Genomic DNA, 6,287 nt, shown 5'->3' with positions numbered 1-6,287 from the left:
TCACACCCACCCCCGTGCCCTGAGATACTTTTTGCCCTTCCTCTTTCCCAAGGGACAGCTATATTCTCACATCAGAATCATGGGCGTTGCCTCCTTCCTCAGTTTCCTGCGTAGGTGCTGTGGTTGGTTGGGTGAAGGTAAGTGCACTGCCCTGTTCTGTCCGTTAGCAACCCCAGCACCCGCTTCCCTCACACTCCCAGGGAAGGATGCAGGGTCAGGAGTCCTGCCGTCACCGTGCAAGAGCTGCTTACCCTTCACTGGCCAGGTGATTTTTGTCTAGATCCAAGACACCTGTGTGCCCAGGTCTCCTTCCTTCCTCTAGCGGACATGACCTCCTGCCTGCCTGTGCCAGGTGTTGCCGTTACTGACGGTCACTACTAATGGATCAGAATCTATTCTTTCAAGACCCCCTTTGAAGCTCTCTTTGTTACAGTTTTCTTTCCTGCGGCATATCATGTGGTAAGAGTTGTTCTGGACCAGTCTTTGGTGTCTTTCTGTCTTGTCTTTCCCTGAATCCTTGTATCACCCAGGTCCCACATAGTTGCTTATTTTGGGGGTTCACAGGATGGAGATGAATGGTCTTCATGCTGCTGTAAAAAACCAACATGGCTGGGTGGTTAAACATACCTTTATTTCTCTCACTTCTGGAGGCTGGAAAGTCCAGATCAAGGCACCAGCATGGTCTAGTTCTGCTGAGGACATTGTTCCTGGTTAATAGCTTCTGCCTTCTCTTTGTGTCCTAACATAGTAAAAGGGGTGAGGGAGCTTTCTGGGGTCTCATTTATAAGGGCACTAATTTCATTCATGAGGGCTCTACCTTCATGACCTAATCCCCTCACCGAGTCCTTACCTCCTAATACCATTACATTGAGGGTTACAATTTCGGCATGCATTTGGGGGGGGGCACGGACACCCAGTCCATAGCATTCCATCTTTGGCTCCTAAAATTCATGTCTTTCTCACATGCAAAATGCATTCATCCCTTCCAGCAGCCCCCATATCTTAACTAGTTCTAGCATTAACTTTGAATTCTAAAGTCGTATCTAAATATTATCTCTATCAGGTGTGGGTGAAACTTGAGGTATGATTTATCCTGCAACAAATTTCTTTCCAGCTGTGAGAAACAATGAAATCTGGCCATGTGTAGCAACATGGATGGACCTTGAGGGTGTTATGCTGAGCGAAATAGGCAGAGAAGGACAAATATCATATGTTTGCACGTATAGGAGGATTAGGAGGAACTTGACGGAGGAACAAGGGGGAGAAGAAGGGCGGAAATGGTGGGGGAAAGGGAGAGAGGCAAACCATGAGAGACTCTTGAATGCTGACAAAAACTGAGGACTGATGATGTGGGGGGGAGGGGGGATGGGCATGGAGGAGGGCACTTTGGGGATGAGCACTGAGTGTTATATGGAAACTAATTTGACAATAAACTATTTGTAAAAAAAAAAAAAAAACTGATTCAAGACCTCAGGAAAATATTCTGTCAAATACCCCAAGGGGCTGGGGGACTAGACTGCAATGGACATAGAATTCAGTTTCTGTCCTCTACCCCCAAGAATGCTGAGAAAAAATAAATGGAGTTGATTTTTCCAAAAAAAAAAAAAAAAAAAAATTTCTTTCCAGCTGTGAACCTGTATAACCGAGCAAGTTATGTGCTTCCAAACTGCAGTGGTGGAGCAGAGGTAGAGTAGACATTCCCATTCCAAAAGGAAGGAATGGGAAAGGAGAAGCGATAGGTAGCACGGAAGTACAAAACACACAGGCAAATTCTCTTAAACCTTAAGCCCGAAGAGTACTTTATGGCTCGATGGGGTGCTGCCCGGGTCCACGGAACAGCAGGCCCACCGCCCGGGTCCGCAGAGCAGCAGTGCTACCTCCAGGGCTCTCATAGGCAACAGTCCTGCCCTGGGCCCCCCTGGTTTGGGGTTTCATGACTATAGCTCTTCCTAAACTGGAACCACAAGCTGGTGGCTCTACCACTTTGGGTCCAGACCCTACTGTTCTGAATACTGGCTGCCTCCCTCTGCCGAGCACACTACACAGCTCTCTGGGGGAGCCCCTTCCTGAGGCCCTGGTAGGGACATCTGGCCTTCCTGAACCAGGGAAGTGGGCCTACCCATTGAAATCGCTCTACCGCACTGGCCCATGCTTTCTGGTCTGTTGGTGGGAATGGCAGCCCTGAGGATCTGATCACCTTGAGGTGCCAGGCAGGGTGGTGTCATTCTTCCCTTGTCTTGAAGAATAGCACCTGGCTTCTGTGGAGATGGCTAATAAAGTCTGGTTCGTATGCATTCTGATATCCTTATCAGTCACTTGGCCGTATTCTTAGTGTTTCCTTATGAACACTGCTTTTTCATTTTTTTTATCGTGGATAGACTGAGAATTTTCCATATCTTTAAGTTCTGGTTTCTTTTTTCTTTTTAATTTTTTAAAAATATTTATTTACTTTTGAGAGAGCGAGGGAATGAGCCGGCAAGGGGCAGAGAGAGGGAGACACAGAATCTGAAGCAGGCTCCAGGGTCTGAGCTGCCAGCACAGAGCCCAAAGCACAGCTTGAACTCACAAACTGCAAGATCATGACCTGAGCTGAAGTCAGATGCTTAACCGGCTGAGCCACCCAGGCACGCCAAGTTCTGGTTCCTTTTTGCTTAACCATCGCATCTTCAAATCATCTTCAAATCAATTCTCCCCACTTGGATTTTACTATAAGCGGTCAAGAAGAACCAAGCCACTCCTTCAACACTTTGCTTAGAAATTTTCCCAGCTAAATATCCAGTTTAATTGCTTTTACATTTTGCTTCTACAAAATGCTAGAACATGAACAAAATTCATCCTTTTATATCCATTGTCCAATAACACGTTCCTCATTTCCTCTACCATTCTGGTCAAGTCCATCCATATTTCTCCCAACATTCTGTTCACGATTACTTAAGTATCCCCTAAGAGGATGGAAGCTTTCCTTATAACTCTCCTTTTCCTAAAGTCTCACGAGAATTGCTCTTAGCGCTTCCTTCATAGCAGCATCGGCCTGTGCTGGCACACACCACGAAAGCTCTGCCAGCCTGCCCACCAGCTTCTAGTGTCAAAGCTGCTTCCACTTTCTTAGGTATTTGTTGCAGCAGCCACCGTGGTTTATGCGTGTTTCTGTTGGGGCCCATTCCACCTGCTATAACAAACTAGCATAGGCTGGGTGCTTAGGTCAGAAATACGGATTTCACAAGTCTGATGGCTGGACAGTCCTCAGTGGAGGTACTGGTAGATTTGGTATCCGGTAAGGGCCTCTTCCTGGTTCATAAATGGCCATCTTGTACCTGTGTCCTCACATGGCAGAGACAGAATGAGAGAGCTCTCTAGGGTCACTTCTACAAAGGCACTAATCCCGTTCATGAGGATTTCACCCTCATGATCTAATCGTTTGCCAAAGGCCACATCTCCTAATACCATCACCTAGAGGGTTAAGATTTCAACGTGAGGGGCGCCTGGGTGGCTCAGTCGGTTAAGCGTCCGTCTTCAGCTCAGGTCATGATCTCACTGTTTGTGGGTTCAAGCCCCGTGTCGGGCTCTGTGCTGACAGCTGGCTCAGAGCCTGGAGCCTCTTTCAGATTCTGTGTCTCCCTCTCTCTCTGACCCTCCCCTGTTCACGCTGTCTCTCTCTTTCTCTCAGAAATAAATAAAACATAAAAAAAAAAATTAAAAAATAAAGACTCAGTTCTGATAAGCTGCCCATCCACAATCTGTACCCAGCTCTTTGGCCCTCAAAACAATCCCACTGATTCGTTCCTGGGTTGGTCAGATAACTTTTCTACAGGTTTCCCCTTCTCACCAGAGTCAACATGCACTTCATCAGTGCTTCTTTCTTTTAGGTTGTTGGTGTGGAGTGGAGGATGAGGCCCTATCTTCTGAGGAGTGCGTTTCTGCAAGAGTATTGTCACAGGACAGGACTCCCAAAGCAGGTAGGTCTCCTCAGAAGATTTGTGGACCCATCTTGAGAGGGACACAGGACATTTTGCATTTGGTCGAGCACCAGGATACTCCTCATAAGCAGAAACTGTACCTGTGTGGAGCATTTGGAAAACAATTTCATGTCACTGCAAACCTTTATCAGCACCATAAATAGCACATTGGAGAGAAGCACTTCAGAAGCAATGTGGGCAGAGCCTCACTTTTGGAGAACTGCAGATTCCATGTCAGTGAAGCCCTTTACCTGCAAAGAAATTAGGAGGAACTTCTTGGCCAGCTCAGACTTTCTGCAGCAACAGGTCACTCACACGAGGGAGAAGTCACACAGTAGAACTAAGTGTGTGGTGGCCTTCCTCAGTGTAAAGTGTTGTTATAACCAGGGAGACTGCATTAAAGCTTTCAGCCCCAAACACATGTTTGTTCAGCACCAGCACCTTTCACAAGGGAAAGATATTACAGCTGTGGTGAATGTGGAGAATCCTTTAGCAAAAGCTGTAGCCTCTGTGACTATTTGAAAGTTCACACTAGAGAAAAGCCTTATAAGTGTGGGGAATGTGGGAAATCCTTTAGGCAAAGCTCTGGCCTCATTCAACACCAGAGACTTCACACTGGACTAAGACCTCATGAATCTGATGAATGCAGAAAGTTATTTAGCAAGAAGTACAACTTTATTATGCATCAGAAAGTTAACACTGGTGAAAAGCCATATGGTTGTAGTGAGTGTGGGAAATTCTTTCGCTACAACTCTGACCTCATTACTCACCAGAGAATTCATACTGGAACCAGGCCTGATGAATGCATTGAATGTGGGAAATCCTTTAGCCACAGCTCTAGTCTCATTAAACACCAGAGAATTCACACTGGAGAAAGGCCTTAGGAGTGTGGGAAATGTGGGAAATCCTTTAGCAAGAGTTCTCACCTCATTAGACACTGGAGAGTTCATGCTGGAGAAAGATCTTATGAGTGCAGTGAACATGGGAAATTCTTTGTCTCTAGTTACCAATTCTTTCAACATCAGAGAACTCACACTTATTTAAGACCTCATAAATGTGATGAATGTGGAAAATTATTTACCAATTGTCCAACCTCATTAAGCACCACAGAGTTCACATTGAAGACAGGCCATTTGAGTGTAGTGAATGTGGGAAATACTTTTAGCAAGAGTTCTCACCTCATTAAACACCAGAGAGTTCATGCTGGAGAAAGATCATATGAGTGCAGTGAACCTCATTGCACATGGAGAATTCACACTGGAGCAAGGCCTTTTGATTGTGGGGAATGTGGGAAATCATTTAGCCATAGCTCTACACTCCTTCAATATTGGAGAGTTCACACAAGGGAAAGGCCTTATGAGTGCAGTGAATGCGGGAAATCCTTAAGCCACAGCTGTAGCCTAATTAGACACCAGAGAAGTCAGACTGGAGAAAGGCCTTATGAATGTAATGAGTGTGAGAAATCCTTTAGTGACAGCTCTAGCCTCATTAAGCACCAAAGAGGTCATATTGGGGAGAGGCCTTATGAATGCAGTACATGTGGGAAATCCTTTAGCCAGAGTTCTAACCTCATTAATGATCAGAGAGTTCACACTAGAGAAAGACCTTATGGATGTATTGAATGTGGGAAATCGTTTACCTTCAACTCTAATCTCCTAAAACCGCAGGATGTCCACAAGGAATAAAACCCTTTAGATAATGCAGGTAAGTCTGTTATAGATTGCATTGTTCCCCTCAAAATTCATTTGTTCAAGTCCTAACCCCTAATTTAACTATTTTTAGGTGTGGCTTTTTTACTAAGATAATTAAGGATAAATGAGGTCATAAATATGGGGTCCTAATCCAGTGTTACTGGTGTCCTTTTAAGACAAAGAGATTCTAGAAAGTGTGCCCTTGTGAACTTTTGTGCACTCTCTCTTTCTCTCTTTCCATTAACAAAAGACAGACCACGTAAGAAAGACAGTTGTCTGTAAACCAGGAAGAGTGGCCTCACCATAAATCAATCCTGATGGCACCCGGTCTTGGAGATCTTACCTCTAGAAGCATGAGAAAATAAATTTCTGTTGTGTAAGCCAACTAGCCTGGTATTTTATTATGGCAGACTGAGAGAGGACAAAGATACAAATTTCTTTGTACCACAGCATATTCTGTTTTCACTGGATTTGAAGTGAAATAATGAATAATGCCAAGAACATATGAAAACATAGTAAGGTAACTAGAAAGTCACAAATTTTAAGAATTACTTTGCTCTTGGGGCGCCTGGGTGGCTCAGTCAGTTAAGCGTCCGACTTCGGCTCAGGTCATGATCTCACAGTTCGTGGGTCCCAGCCC

At 45.1% G+C, this 6,287-nt stretch overlaps 1 pseudogene across 1 annotated transcript; it reads left to right on the top strand.

Annotated features, from left to right (window-relative positions):
- On the top strand, positions 1 to 5,891 carry LOC144216003 (uncharacterized; annotated as a pseudogene). The gene is made up of 3 exons (XR_013330539.1): positions 1 to 137; positions 3,867 to 5,126; positions 5,170 to 5,891. The product of XR_013330539.1 is annotated as an uncharacterized LOC144216003 (transcript).
- Positions 5,892 to 6,287: the final 396 nt, after the last annotated feature.

Source organism: Crocuta crocuta, unplaced genomic scaffold, assembly GCF_008692635.1.
Source record: "Crocuta crocuta isolate KB4526 unplaced genomic scaffold, BGI_CrCroc_1.0 scaffold375, whole genome shotgun sequence".
Taxonomy (NCBI): Eukaryota; Metazoa; Chordata; class Mammalia; order Carnivora; family Hyaenidae; genus Crocuta; species Crocuta crocuta.
The sequence above is the reverse complement of the archived record's forward strand: the minus strand, read 5'-3'. Positions and strand labels throughout refer to the sequence as shown.